This window comes from Nicotiana tomentosiformis, chromosome 3 (genome assembly GCF_000390325.3).
Source record: "Nicotiana tomentosiformis chromosome 3, ASM39032v3, whole genome shotgun sequence".
NCBI lineage: Eukaryota > Viridiplantae > Streptophyta > Magnoliopsida > Solanales > Solanaceae > Nicotiana > Nicotiana tomentosiformis.
Window position 1 is genome coordinate 126519656 of NC_090814.1, and position 17111 is coordinate 126536766.

Consider the following 17111-nt stretch of genomic DNA (forward strand, 5'->3'; position numbering starts at 1 on the left):
AGAGGTAGTTGCCGTGTTTCGCAGACCCTATCTCTCCTTCCCTATCTCTTTGTTTACTGTATTTGGTCTTAGACTATTATAGACCGTATTTTTCCAGACTTGAATTCATATTAGATGCTCATGTACTCACTGACACTAGGTTTTGGGAGTATTTATATTTGTACTTGTGAGATTTCTTCTGTTGAATTTAATCATTATATTTTCAAATTTAAAAGATATGTGACTTATTGAAATTGTCGACTGGCCTAGTAGTGAGATAGGCGTCATCACGACGGGTGAGATTTTGGGTCGTGACACCAATTTACTACACAGTATGCCTAAGACTTTAACCCAATAAATTTTGCACATATAAGCCCGAGTACGTACTCATCACCTCGCGCACGGCTTTTCACATTTCACAAATTGCACATAAGACTCATTGCCTAAGGGGTAATTTTCTCACTCAAGGTTAGGCAAGATACTTACCTCGACGAAACTAAGCCGATACTTTAAATGATCTTCGCGAGTGAAACCACCTCCGGACGGCTCAAATATAAAATTCGCCCTTTCATAATACTACGATGGTCCACCACACTAAACAAATTTCAATCTACAATAATGCAACACAATTGCGCCAATATTAGCAAGATTTCTATACTTTAAGTCATTTAAACATTTTATCAAACATCTAATGTGCATATTTTTCTACAACCTCTTTCAATGGAATTTCTTCACCTAACAAACACTTTTCACACAAATGATTGATCTCACAATCGTCTCTTGGTCATCCTTAGTACATGCATGTCCAACAATTCACTCCCAACCCACAAATCTTATCAATTAATTTATTTTACAATCTCTACAATACCAACACATCTAGGTTGGGCACTTGTTACTTCCAATCACCATCCCATAAGTCCTAACACATATTTCGTACATAATTAATCACCATGAATTAGTTAGAGGTTTTAGACAAACCTATTGTAGACCAAATCTTGAAAGACAACTTTTGGGGTGTTCTTGAGATTTTAAAAAAATCCGATCAAAAACTTGTTGTAACTAGTGATTGAGAAGTGAAATCATCATAAAAACACACTTAAAAACTCACCTTAGGTATGTATTGGAAGCCTTGGCCGGATGGGTGATGGAGAGAAAGCCCTAGTCTTGAAGAAATGACTTAGCCCCTCTCTACCCGTCCTTGGGGTTATTTAATGGACTCCTACGTGCGCGGCTGTGCACCTGGGCAAGTGGTCGTGCACCTGAGGCAGAAACTCTCAAATATGCGTGGTCGCATATCTGGGCGCGCATACGACACAGGTCCAGTAAAATGTCCATCACTTTCTGTATACATATCCAAATGATGAACGGTTTGATGCGTTGGAAACTAGACTTAAAGGGAGTTAATTTGATAGGTAGATCACCTCCTAAGTCTTTATAGTTTGTTAGCAGAATGTGTTTTAAGTAGGATATTGTGCGAATTGGGACATCCTTTCCACTTAATGTTTGTTCCACACAAGTTCTTGCAATTCACAAAATATAAATGATCAAATTGATAAATTTCCTGCATGAAAGTTTACATGTGCTTTGTCATATAATGGGCTTAGCTCGAGGCGTATTCAAGATTTCAAGAATACGGGTTATGAGAATTGAGTTCATTATTTATATTTAACATGTTCAACCTTTAAATTCTTGCCATGAATTCATCATACTTTTAAAATTTTAGATTCTATACTCTGTATCGAAAATATTGGGATCAATTGGACTCATTGATTATATATTGCATCTTTCATCGCTCTAAATTTTAATATAGATATTCAATTTAATTATACAAAAGTAAAGTGTGATAGCTGGAGGGGAACAATAACTTCAACATAGCAAAACTTGGGAATTTTGTAAGAATAAACCAAATAAAGAAAGAAAGAAAGAAAGAAAAATAAAAAGTACTTAATTAGAACGCAAGTATGTGATATGATACATGTTTGTCTCCTATAGTCGGGAGAAATTTAAAAATAGTCAGATTTATAAGTGATAATTGAAAAATAGCCACAATTTCAAGAGTAATTGAAATTTAGCCACTTTTCATGTATAGATAAATTTGAACGAAAATACTGTTCAAAATTCGGAAAATATTCCAGCATAATATACTGGAGTTCCAGTATAATATACCGGTCCAGCATAATATGCAGGAAGTTCATACACATATGCCCTAATCTCCAGTATATTATGCTGGAACTTTCCGCTTGTTGGAGTTCTAGCATAATATGCTGGAAGTTCATATACAGGTACACCAATCTCCAGTATAATATGCTGGACCGGTTCGTGTTGCAGCAAAATAGTGGCTATTTTTCAATGACTTTGTAAACGCTGGCTATTTTTAAATTACCAGTCCGAAAACTGGTTAGCCCATGTTATTTTTACCCTATAGTCCTATATATGGGCATGATTCTTGAAAAGAAAAAAAAAAACAAGATAGACGTGAGATTTAAACCTCTCAACTCAATTCTAGAAAAAAGAAAGGAAAAAATAATACGATATATGTGAAATTGAAACCTGACTTCACTTTTAAAGGTCCACCAAATAATCATTGCATCATAAGTCTCTTTAAGTTTTAGTGCACATATATATATTCAAGTAATCATAAAGAGATATAGCATTGTTATACATGGTACGGGGAAAGGAGCATGAGTTCATATGAACCCATATCATTAACCTTAGATATGCCCCTAGGCTTAGCCCCTACAATTATAAACACACTAATAAATTATCTGCGATTCGCACGATTTTTACAAAAAGGAAAAAAAGAGAGCTGATATCTTTCATTTAGTATATACTTCTTTAGGCATTTCTACTACTAATAATAACAAAAATCAACACGACCCATGAACTACTGTCATAGACAAAAGTAAAATTAGAAACTTATAAATAGAAATGTAGAAGAAAAATCAACTAATAAGTTCCATTACCATCTAATTTAAGAATACACCATAAATTCGTAGCAAAATTTGCATAGAATAGCATGGCTCGATCGAAAAATACGTACCTACACCAGTTATTAAAGGAGTAAGATTTTAACTTGGTTATAATTTATGAAATCACTTGGTAAGCAGTACTTCTCATGTAACTATATATCATATATTAACTTGTCTCATTTTGCGTCTTAAGAAAAGATGAATAATGCAAATAAATAACTCCTGCAAAAGAAAAGTTAAATAAAAAACTCAAAACTAAAATTTAGAAATTATACTCTTCACTGCACGAAGGTAATTAGACATATTTTTTATAGTAAATATATGATAATAACGATAATCATTCTCATTGTCATAAATGGTCGCAATATATTTTTTTGAAATTGAGTTGAAAAGACAGTTTATGCATGAAAATCTTTGTGGCAATATCTTTTCCAATTGACCCATCCCTAAGTCTTGGGTAATCACAGACCAAGTTAAGTCAATTATGCTAACTAATATTACGAAATTTAATTTCTTCGAATTTGTATTCTGCCAAAACTATTTGTTTTGTCATGAAGATGCTTTTACAAATCACAACACTATGAAATCGATCAACTAACATAAGTCAAATAGAAGATGGTCAAAGTTTATTTATAGTTTCATTTCACATATTATTATAGACTAATATTTTCGCTCTTTCCCCTTTCAATCTTTTTGTTCTTTAATCTAGGACGTCTGATTTGTTTAAATGTAGATTTTAACCTACCCTGATTTGGTCATTCTCATTTCATTACAAAAGATATTTTAAAAAAAATAGAAAAATGCATTTTTCTTTTAATATTTGTACCATTTAGAAATCTTAAGTTTTGACAAATAATACACATATTGAGTAACTTCTATTTTTATTTAGTTAGTGTAAGAAAGATATTTAGTTAAGTTTTCTTATTTTATAGCTAGTAGGTATTTTATTTCTATTTAGATAAAAAGATTTAAGAAAGGAGAAAAATGGAAAAAACTAGTCATAGCGTCATCCTTTTGATTTAATTTTTTGCAACTTTTTCCGTTGTTTCCTTTTGTCTCTAAGCCGTTACTGTTTCTTCTTCTGCAAAAAAATGCCTGCGTTCTTCGCTCATACTCCCATATCCCATCCAAAATCGCCAAATCCCCCTATTTTTATTTTTTCTTGAAATAGTTTCTCCAAATTTTTCAAACATCATCACACTCCATCATAAATTATCACATAGAACAGACAAAGAAAAGCTAAAGGTCGAGATGGTCATAGATTTATAGAGCAGTAAAGGTATCTAGCAACAATAAAGAATCCAAACTACTACTACTTTATCCATAGAAAGAAAAACAAAATAGTATACATTAGACGCAGAAATAATATAAAAAAGGCAATAATTGGATTATTACATCTGATTAATAAATGAACAATAAAATAAATAATGTAAATTGGAGATAAATAAATAAACCTTTGAATTCGTTGTTGCTTCATGCTACAAAATTAAAGGAGAAAGTCAGAGCGGGAAAAGAAATTAAGAGAAGAATAAATATGACATGTGCATGGTAAAAGAAAACATACTTTGTCGTAGCCATCTTCCACTACCCTTCCTCCAGCCATGTTCTCTTTACCCTACTCAACCCCAAACACTCTTAAATCATTGAGTTTTTATTTCATCTCTGCGCTATTCTTATATCTACCCGACAACACAAAACTGATGAGTCTCTTGGTGTTTCTTATTAATAGGAAACGTACGGTTGTGACTTTTGGTAACGCATGGGAACCATTTAATTAGGTTGTGACTTTTGGATTTCTAAAGATAAATTGAAATCGTATATAAAGAATGAGGGGAAAATGGCAAAAAAATGAGATAAAAGATAAATATATTTCTTGATTTATGAGATGTGCCAAGTCATCTTCTCTATCCCCTCAATTATATATATGTTGATATCTCCTGCATCAACTTATTTTCTTGCGTCGTCTATATTATGTTTATAGCTTCTTGGTATGTCCTTATGCAATGCTTCAAGGAGCTCTTTATAGTTTAGCCGACATATGAATGTTTTATGGTAAGCTTTTCGTTTAGTTTTTATCCTTGCTGATTTTGAAGTTGAAATGTCTTATTTAATCATGAACAGCCTATCTAGTAATAACTAACTCTAATACTTTTTCTATTGTCTTTGTTACCATAGATATGTTTTTTATGAAGAATATTGTTATATGTGAATACTGTTGAGCAATCATTATTGTCGATTAAAACATTTTCATGTTGGTATCGATCATGTCATTCATTTATTGTCCTTCAATATATATGAAATATTCTATACTAGATCGCATTTGGTAGCTTGTGCATAATCTTATATTTGAATTTACTAGTAGGTGTTCACATGGCAGTGCCTACTAAATAAACTTTAATTGACATCATAAATTGTGATTTTGTTACAAATGATACAAAATAATTTATGTTACTAACAAGGGCATAATCAGATACCGAATAATATATATTATTATTAAAGTGAAACACCCAAACTAAAAATTTAAAACCTAAAGAAATTAAGTATAATGTAAGCTTATACTATATGGCATTTGGTAGCTTGTGCATGATCTTATATTTGAATTTACTGGTAGATGATCACATGCTAGTGCCTACTAAATAAACTTTGATTGGCATCATAAATTGTGATTTTGTTACAAATGATACAAAATAATATATTGTCACGACCCAAACCCAAAGAGGCGTGGCCGGCACCCGGTGCCATACTCGACCCGAGCATACCACTCTGTAACTGTGAACTCTGGAGGGGTAGTCCTCAACTTAGGTCGATGAGGCCATATTCTGAATCATCTGGAAATAACGTCTCTCTCATCTGAGGGGTAAACATTGTTAGACTACACACAACTGAGATGAGACCCAAATGGACTCTACAACCTAAAACATAACAGATATCTTTAGCCGTGTATATGAGTTCATGTATAACTAGAATACTGTGAGGAGTTATCTGTAGACAGTGTTGTGAGTGATTTATGGTAACACTGAAACCTAGAGTTACAATTGGAATAGTCTACGTAGCTAAACCTATGCTTGAAGGAGTCCTTCATGAAGTTGTATAAATATCCCATGTATGATGTACGTTCTAATCAAGCCAAGAGGTAACAACACGAGCCTATTCTTTTTATGTACTTCTTCATGGTATCAGAAGCTTAGGCTCTATTAAAATTAATATCCTAAAACTCATTCCTTTACCTAGTCATGTCTGCAAATCAAACCACCTCGCTTGCACTCTCACCTTCCTCCGTTCATCAACTCATTGTCATTTGTCCCATAAAACTTAAGCCATCAAATTATCTTGTTTGGAGGACACAAATCCTCCAACTTATGCAGATCTTGAAAGTAACAAATATTATCAAAGAAGAGGCTCCAAATGAGTTCCTAGAAAATGAGAAAGGAGAGACCAGCGCTAACCCCAAATTCACTGAGTGGAAAGAGAATGATGTTCTAGTTAGAAGTTGGCTCTCTAGAACAATGACATAAGAGTCAATGTTCATCATTATAGGATGTTCCACGGCAAAATAAATGTGGTTGTGTCTTGAGGATACTTACCTACAAGCAACGAAGGACAAGGAGTTTCAATTGAAGCAACAACTTCAAACAATAAAACTAGGATCAAAATTCATAGATGAATACATAAAAGAGTTCAAAGGAATTTGTGATAGTCTTATGGTGATACACAAACCATTGGACGAAGATAGCAAAATAATCAATTTCGCTAGAGGTCTTGGGAGCAAGTACAAGACCCTTAGTATTGTAATATTGGGGAAACCACCCTACCCCACATTTAATCAATTTGTTAATGCCCTTAGAGGATTTGAAATGAGAGAACACACTGATGACGTTATGGAACAAACACCTCCTAATTCTAGTATGGCTTTTATAGCACAAAAATCTCAAGGAAGAGGTCGTGACAATTTTTATAGAGGAAGAGGCCAACAAAGAGGAAGGGGAGGAAGACAATGTAGTCAAAGGAATTTTGGAGCACCAAATAATGGATCAAATCAGCCAAAGGAGAATCCAAAGTCAAGCCCCTTTCAGATTTATGGAAGGAACAATCATACATCACTTTCATGTTTCTATAGATGGTACTACTCTTACCAAGCACAACAAGAGGTACCACAAGCACTAGCAACAATGTCATTTAATGATCAATCTGATGACAATCTTTACATAGACTCTGGAGCTACCAACCATATGGTACAATCTGCAAGTACTCTAATAAATCCATCTCTTTTTAAGGAAAATGACTCTATAATGGTAGGAAATAGTGATAAACTTTCTATCACACATATAGGTAATAAGAATATTGGGAGGAACCTGCACCTAAAAGATGTTTTTGTTGTGCCTAAATTCAAGAAAAACCTCATTTTTGTTAGTAAATTTGTCAAAGATAATGTCAGTTCTTTGAAATTTACTGACGAAGATTTTATTATTAAGGACAAGAAAACGGGAATTACTCTGGCAAAGGAAAATAAAAGGAATGATCTATCCACGTTGGAGGGAAACTTACATGAAGCACTGACAATTACAAAGATTGAAAAAAATTCAGACACGATCTGGCATCAAAGACTAGGACAACCACACTCAAGAATACTTAAGTTTTTGCATAGAAATAAGATGATTGATGTCAAAAGTTGGAATAAAAGCTTTTCTATTTGTACTAATTGTCAGATGGGTAAAAGTTATAAGTTATCTTCCCCAGTATCAAATAAAAGGGAGATTGAGTCATTAGCGAAAATCATTGTGATTTATGGGGACCAGACCCTATGGCTTCTTCTCAAGGGATAAAATATTATGCTATATTTGTTGATGATTGTACCAGATTTACATGGTTTTACCTTCTCAAAAAGAAATTTAATTTTCTATCTACCTTTATAGTCTTTCATAAATTTTTAGAAAATCAATTTTCTAAGAATCTCAAAGCCTTTCAATGTGATAGGGGAGGAGAGTTTAGTAGCTTGGAATTTCTTCATTATTTGGCTCGACATGGCATCCAAAGACAAGTTTCTTGCCCTCATACACCTAAGCAAAATGGCGTAGCAGAAAGAAACAGACATATTGTGGAAACGGACTTGACACTGATTTTTAATGCCAACCTACCCCTGTTTCTTTGGGTTGAAGCTTTTATGACGACCATTTTCTTAATTAATAGAATGCCTACTTCTACATTAAGCATGAAATCCCTTTTCTTTAAGTTGTATGGATTATAGCCTAAATATAATACCTTAAAAGTTTTTGAATGCATGTATTTTCCTTACCTCAAAGGACAAAATAAGAATAAATTCCAACCAAAAACTTTTCATTGTGTATTTATATGCTATAGTCTTCTTCACAAAGGTTACATATGTTATCACCCTCAATCAAGAAAGGTTTTTATCTCACGGCATGTTATATTTGATGAACTTCACTTATCATATGTATCTTCTACTACTGATTTGAGTGCATACTCTGGTTCATCGCATTTTACCACTTTCCAAGGGTTCTTTAACTTAGTTGCTGCTCCATCCTCTTTTGAGGAGAATGTGAACGATGAACAACCTCAACTGGGTGTATCTACTTTGCCATCATTATTCAAAACTTTGCCTGCATGTACAACTGAGCACTTGGACGTTCCAACTCATTCAAATCAACAAGAACAAAGTCCATTGGCTTTAGTTCTAATTTCTCCACAAAGTACATGTTCATTTTCGTCCACTTCAACTAGCCATTCCACTGCATCATCATCCAATTCATCACACCTTGGCATCTCAAATACACCAGGTATAGAACTTTTTGTTGACTTACCTCCCATGCATTGTACCACAAATCCACAAGTTAATTCTTGTCCCGAACCTATGCCACCATCTCGACCCCAAAGCCCATCAAATACCCATCATATTCTCACACGAGCAAAAACTAGTTTAATACAGAATCCTACCTTTGAAGTTCTTACAACGACCACGATGCTACACAAAAGAACCAAAGACCATCAAAGCTGCATTGTCTCGACCTCACTGGGTATCAGCTATGCATGAGGAGCTTCAAGCCTTGCGCAAAAATGAAACATGGGTTCTAGTTCCTCGTCAGCCGCACATGAACGTTATTGGGTCCTAATGGGTGTTCAAGACCAAACTCAAAGCAGATGGGTCTGTGGAACGTTTCAAAGCGCGACTTGTTGCTAAAGGTTATAATCAAATCGAATGAGTCAATTTTGAAGATACGTTCAGTCCGGTGATAAAGGCAACGACTGTCCGCATTGTTTTGTCTATTGCAACTACTCTCAATTGGCCCATTCGACAACTCGATGTGAAAATTTCCTTTTTTCATGGAGACTTGAAGGAAATTGTGTTCATGGAGCAGCCCCAGGGGTTAAAAGATCTAATTTTTTCACACCATGTTTGTCGGCTAAAGAAAGCTCTTTATAGACTCAAACAAACGCCCCAAGGCATGGTTTCACAAGTTTAGTTGTTTCCTTTTACATCTTGGCGTCTCTTGTAGCAAGGCAAACCCTTCATTGTTTGTGTTGCACTCTTCAAAGGGCACCTTTTTGCTTCTTTTGTACGTCGATGATATCATCCTCACATGAAGTCATTCCTCACTGGTTAATATCCTCATACACAAGCTCGGTTCCAAGTTTGCAATGAAGGATATGGGAGATTTACATTACTTTCTTGGAATGGAGGCTACACAAACAAACGATGGGCTTTTTCTTAGTCAACATAAGTATGCCTTGGATATCCTTCAAAGGACCAATATGTCCGCTGCTAGACCTTTGAATACTCCTCTATCTTAGAAGCATAATTTACATGACTCTACTGGTGCTTTAGTTGATGCGTCTAAATATATGAGCATTGTTGGAGATATCCAATACCTCACCCTTACCAGGCCTGGAATTTCTCATTCAGTAAATCTTCCTTGTCAGTTTATGCAAAGTCCAACTGAAGTTCATTTGTCTGGAGTTAAACGAGTCCTTCGTTACATTGCATGAACTTCTCATCTTGGATTACGTATCTCTGCTCAATCTTCTCTAAATCTAGTTGGGTTTTCGGATGCGGATTGGACTGGCTGCCCACTTTATCGCAGGTTCATATCAAGTCTATGTATTTTTCTAGGTTCGAATTGTATATCTTGGTCCTCTAGAAAGCAAAACACAGTTGCAAAATCTAGTGCCGAAGCTGAATACGAGTCATTAGCCTCTCTTGCTGCTGAAGTTATGTGGGTTACCTATATCTTGAAGGACATTGGAATCTCTCTATCTCAACCTCCATTATTGTTTACTAACAACATCAGTGCATTACATCTCACGGCTAATCCAGTCTTACATGCCCGCACCAAACATGTTGAACTTGATTATCACTTTGTCCAGGAAAAAATTATCCAAGGAGCTATGGTGACAAAGTTCATTCCTTCCATGTCTTAGGTTGCTGATATATTGACAAAACCCCTATCTAAATTTCAGTTTCAGTCGCTCTGAACCAAGCTTAGAGTCGTGCAAATTCCCCATTCCAGCTTAAGGGGGATGTTAGACTACACACAACTGAGATGGGACCCAAATGGACTCTACAACCTAAAACATAACAGATATCTTTAGCCGTATATATGAGTTCATGTATAACTAGAATACTGTGAGGAGTTATCTGTAGATAGTGTTGTGAGTGAATTATGGTAACACTGAAACCTAGAGTTACAGTTGGAATAGTCTACGTAGCTAAACCTATGCTTGAAGGATTCCTTTATGAAGTTGTATAAATATCCCATGTATGATGTACGTTCTAATCAAGCCAAGAGCTAACAACACGAGCCTATTCTTTTTATGTACTTCTTCAAACATACCCAAAAGCTAATATATATAACTGTGCAGGCCGATGAAGCCACCATGAACATATATTGATATACAAAATATACAGGACTCGTCTACAAGCCTCTAGAGATGACTGTATCATGGTCGGGACATGGCTCAACCTACCCATCAAACCTGTATAAAAAAATGGACTCCAAAGGTCTAGACCTGGTAACTCCGAGGAAGTGGAGCTTACCAACCAAGCTGATGTTTGACTCTGTCTGCTAGGAAGGTCTATCTAGTTGTCTATCAGGATTTGCAGGCATGAAATGTAGCGTTCCCGGCGAAAGTAACGTCAGTACTATAATACTGCCTAATAGAGGCCTACCCACCGATTATAGCTCGATGGTGGTGAAAATACCGTAACACTATATATATATATATATATATATATATATATATATATATATATATATATATATATATATATATATATATATATATATATATATATATATATACCTCTGCTCTCTTAACTGGAAGAGGTCAATACTTAACTGAATATAAAGTCCCGATAAGGGAGAATATGATAACTTATGAGACTAGGATAATGTACATAAATTTAGGAATATGAACTTCTCTTTATGTCTCATTATCAAACACATGTAGTTACGGGATCATGCCAAAATGAAGGCAAGGTTTAGCCTTAATGTACCTTAACCCCGTTGAGTCCTTAATACCTTCCAGGCAACTCTTCAAATAACTCAACTCAATCTACCACAGCATAAGGAGATTCAAAATCAGTGCTGAGCAAAGGCTAAGTCCGTTACTTAAGCTATTAGCTAATTGATGTAAATTCGGCAGCAATTCCTGTAACAAGGGCCTCCTCCAATACCATAATACCAACAACAACAATAAGAGAAATCTAGCAACATGTAAATATCAATAACAAGACACCATATAACAACAACAAGTCACCACTACTTCACGACGAGATTGGAATCTGATAACCCATATCACCCCTTATAGACTTCTTACTTTAGCTTAACAGTATCATGAATATGATAATAAAGTCATTCATCAATGATTCCGGCCTCATACAATATATTTATAACAAAGGAAACAATCCACATCTCCAACTATCCTCAATTATCAACTTTATTCACTAGTTCATGTCTTGTCCATTCATTTAACTTAATCAACATCAAGATAACCTTAAGCACATGTAAGAACATAATAGACATACCTCCTACAGTAGCTTCAAGTCAAAATCAAAGTTATATTTAGCATACAACAGCCCTCAATGGCAATACCACACCATAGAAGTGACTTAAGTTATTCTTCACTTCCAATCTAAAGTTTCTTATGTTTCTTTCACCAATTCATTTGATAAACATATAGACATGCATAACAACAGAAAACATATCATAGTCAAGTTATTTTCCCTATTTTCTAGCCATAACAACGTGTATATATATATATATATATATATATATATATATATAGCCTTAAAATAACCCAACAAAAGATAACAACATCCTAAAGGGGGGAAGACGTGTCTAGTAGAGCCTTGTTTATAGATGTGTTGTGCACCACATTATATAAACATGAAGCTACAAGTCATTTAGAAGTCTGTTACCCTTCTTTCAAATCCAAATCGTGTTATAGAGCTGAGTCATAAGAGTTCGAGCCAAGACTTATGTTTGCTAATGATATAGAGATGCTTTCAATTAGAAAAATTACAGTTAGCCAGAGGGCTAATACAACAACAGATAAGGGCATTAGTAGAGAGAGACTTTTTGACTACGTGGCCCTGTTTCAGGCCCTATTAGATCGTGCATACCAAATGGTGCACTCTAGAATAGTACAGTCAGATATGAATATTAGAACGTTCAGAAATATCATAAGACATGTAGTGGAATCCTATAAGGGATAAATATTTATATTAGTATGACTCCCGCCCCTAGTAAAAAGAGAATATTAGGTGACCCGAAGAGCCAGTGAGATGGAGCAAGGGGAGATAAAAGTGAAAGAATATTTTGTTGAAATTTTTGAGAATAAGGTAATAGAAAAAGATATTAGCAGGAAAATAAGAAGAGAGTAATGAAGTATTACGAGTAAGATGTGATAAAAAGGTGATAACGGTAAATCATAATATGACAGGATTATAGAGTCTATAGTCAAGTAAAGGAAAAGACAAGAGGTGACAGACCTTGAGACTATAAAAGAGTATATGCCATAAAGTCATATCCTTATTTAGAGAAATAAGTTGGTGACTCCAACATGATTACTAGAAGGTTAAGTTGGACTCCCGGAGTAATAAAAATTAGTATGGGCTAGTAAACAAGGGGAAAAAATCGAACATGATTTAGGGACCGAAGGATTTGATAACAGTCGGAATCGTGAGAATTTCGGAGATTGCGTTTTGGAAATGATAGAATGAACAACAGAAGAATAACCTTTAAAGGTCATTAAGGAAGACGCTTCCCTAAAGCAAGCACTATGAGCAGAGTTAAACTTAAGGGACTAAGTGCGCTAGTTACACTAGGTGTCACTCTCGTGCGTAAGAAATTTTGTTATCCTTGGTACAGAAGGGTTACGGCAAGACAAGTTAGAGTCCATGAAGATGTGAAAAGACGCCAAAGATGAAAAGGTAAAACATTTATAGGTAAATCTTCATAGCATTAAATGCTAGTACTACCCTAAAGGGGGAAGACGGTGTGATATGGTATTAAGTCGGAGTTATGCAGTTCAAGTAACTATGAAATAGTAAGGAAAAAACGTGGTAAAAAAGCGAAAGGAATGAGATTGCATTTATTCAGATCCTACAGATATGTTACGACTCCAGAACATTATGCAAGCACGATGCCGGAGAGAGGCAGTAAAGGTTCCCAGCCAGGATGTTATTGATAAATAATTGTGAATGGACACTTGATACATTAGGAGCCAGTGCTAAAGGCAAGTTAAGACATAAGACATAACCCAAGAGAGGTTACGCAGAATATAGATATGAGCATGGACTGACGAGTAGTTAGTAGGTTATTCAGGAAGAGCCTAGTTATGACTAGACAAGAGGTCTCAGATAAATCAGCAGATCATGCAAGATAAACGTAGTGAAACCCAACACCGGAAATTCAGTCTCACAGATATAACATCGTAATCCTTGAGAAATATTCAGATAGGAGTTGGGATAGTTAAAGGTACCGTATAAGTATTACGAAAATAAAAGAGAATGCCACTAGGGAGATAGTCAAAATTTCAGTTCAGAAGTAACCCTACGAGCACAAAGGCGCAGAGATAAGTAACTAAGAATAATTATAGGCGAGTAAGAACATTAAAAATTTCTTTAGGTATGCGATGTAAAAAGCTCCCAGCTTTACAAGAGTCAGAGGGTCTTCCCTAAGTGCTACAACGAAATACTAGCTGATGAACTAAGGAATAAGGCTTCAAAGTAAGCATAGTGACCTAAAGAAGAAATAATATTGTAACAACAACCTCACTACAACATTGTAGGCACTCCATAACAAAGTGGCACCTGTCGTGACTAAGGAACGGGAAGTAAAATCAAAAGTAATATTTGAGATCATATGAGTTTCACAAAATTCCAATAGGTGTGGGCACTAAGATAAGCCAAGTATTCATGCAACAAGTGGCAGAACGACCAGGAAAAGAAATTGTTTACTTTTAAAGAAAGCTGGGAAGGCACGAAAGGAATTATTCGATTGATGACCCAAAGTTAGTTACATTATGAACGCACTTAAGATTTCTGAGTATTATCCATGCAATATATATGTTGACATTCCTCAGCAATAAGAGACTCCGATATGAGTTAAAAGAAAGAATTGATCCCGCTTCACGGACAAAGGCTTGATTTAGAAGATTATATTATAGATGTTCCATAGCGTCCACGAAAGGCGAAAGTATAACCAATACCCTGAGCCGCAGATCGGAAGATAGCTTAAGCATACTTAAAGGCTGAGAGAGAAAAGGAAACTAAAGAGTTACATAAGCTAAGTGAAACATGAGTCTTATTATTAGACCTAGATAATTATAGAAATCGTGGTTCAAAACACTATAGAATCACTCTTAATATCAGAGGTACAATAAAGAGAGTACAACAGCCATATTCTATAATGACTCTACGATAAAGCCAGTTACAAAAGATAACAACATCCATACTCAGTCCGAGCGTACCACTCTGTAACTGTGAACTCTGGAGGGGTAGCCCTCAACTTAGGCCGATGGGGCCATATTCTGAATCATCTGAAAATAATATCTTTCTCATCTAAGGGGTAAACATATCCAAAAGTGATATATATAACTGTGCAGGCCGACGAAGCCGCCGTGAACATATATTGATATACAAAATATACAGGACTCGTCTACAAGTCTCTAGAGATGACTGTATCATGGTCTGGACAGGGCCTCAACCTACCCATCAAACCTGTATAAAAAATGGACTCTAAAGGTCTAGACCTGGTAACTCCGAGGGAGTGGAGCTTACCAAACAAGCTGATGTTTGACTCTGTCTGCTGGGAAGGTCTATCCAACTGTCTATGAGGACCCGCAGGCATGAAATGGAGCGTCCCCGACAAAAGGAACGTCAATACAAAATACTGTACCGAGTATGTAAGATAATAGAATAACTAAAAGCTGGACTGAACTGATAATATAATAACTGAAAGTAACTAGGAGTCAAAGACAATATGAAGATATGCTTACCTGTTGATACTGACTCAACTCTCTCAATATAGTAAGTAAAATAGTTGTCTGGCTCTATAAGGCTCGGTACGTATAATTTATGTGCCATAGTAGGTTCGCTCATAGGCACTCGGCCATACTAGGCTCTGTATCTCGGCCATTCTAGGCTCGCTCATAGGCGCTCGGCCATATGAGGCTCGATATATAACTTACCATATGATCAGAGGTTGCCCAATAGGGGCATGCCCACCGATTATAGCTCGATGGTGGTGAAAATACTGTAATACTGCCCAATAGAGGCCTGCCCACCAATTATAACTCGATGGTGGTGAAAATACTGTAATATTATATATATATATATATATATACTCTCTACTCTCTTGATTGGAATAGGTCAATACTTAACTGACTATAAAGTCCCGATAAGGGAGAATATGATAACTTATGAGACTAGGATAATGTACATAAATTTAGGAATATGAACTTCTTTTTATGTCTCATTATCAAACACATATAGTTACGGGATCATGCAAAAATGAAGGAAAGGTTTATCCTTAACATACCTTAACCCCGTTGAGTCTTTAATACCTTCCAGGCAAATCTTCAAACAATTCAACTCAATCTACTATAGATAAGGAGATTCAAAACCAGTGCTGAGTAAAGGCTAAGTCCGTTACTTAAGCTATTAGCTCGTTGACGTAAATTCGGCAGCATCTCCCATGTAATAAGGGCCTCCTCCAATACCATATACCAACAATAACAACGAGAGAAATCCAGCAGGATGTACAAATCAATAACAAGACACCATATAACAACAACAAGTCACCACTATTTAACGATAATATTGGAATCCGATAACCCATATCACCCCTTATAGACTTCTTAATTTAGCTTACCAGTATCATGAACATGATAATGAAGTCATTCATCAATGATTCCAGCCTCATACCATACATTTATAACAAAGGAAACAATCCACCACTCCAACTATCCTCAATTAAAAATTTTATTCACTAGTTCATGTCTTGTCCAGCTACATTTGACCTAATTTTCAGCACATTTTTGAATGTAACTTGTGATGACCTTTGCAAACTTTTGTTCCACAATTCGCTCGATTTCAAAACATAACACATGACTATGATACGACTAAAATAACTCATAGCATAACCTACTTATCATGTTAATCACCCTAGTCTTACCCCAAAAGTACATGTTATAACATTCCCAACTTGTCGACTTTTGACTAAACTTATTTTCTTCAATTCGTTTAGCTTCTAAGATTTCCAACCCTCTTGGTACTTGGTATTCATGATCTTAAGTATTTGTAACCTCCAAGTTAACATGATTAACTTACTTTATGTACTTTCAAAGATGATCTCATTTCTTAACTTACATCAATTGACTTGCGGCGTACTTTTACATACGAAAATATGGGGTGTAATATATTTATTACTAACAAGGGCATAAATAGATACCGAATACTTTATATTATTATTAAAATGAAACTACCAAACTAAAAATTTAAAACCTAAATAAATTAAGTATGATGTAAGCTTATGTATTAAAACCGTAATTAAAAAAACAAGTATTACTACAAAATTAAAATATCCAGAAAGATCTCCAAAACGGAATCGGTAACATTAATCAGATATGTATATAACTCCCAAA

General features: G+C 35.2%; 1 long non-coding RNA gene across 1 annotated transcript; it reads right to left on the bottom strand.

The window, feature by feature from the left end:
• Window positions 1-4245: 4245 nt before the first annotated feature.
• On the bottom strand, window positions 4246-4579 carry LOC104107433 (uncharacterized). The gene is made up of 2 exons (XR_688801.2): window positions 4513-4579; window positions 4246-4426 (listed from the first exon to the last, which is right to left on the bottom strand). It is a non-coding gene; the product is annotated as an uncharacterized lncRNA (long non-coding RNA).
• Window positions 4580-17111: the final 12532 nt, after the last annotated feature.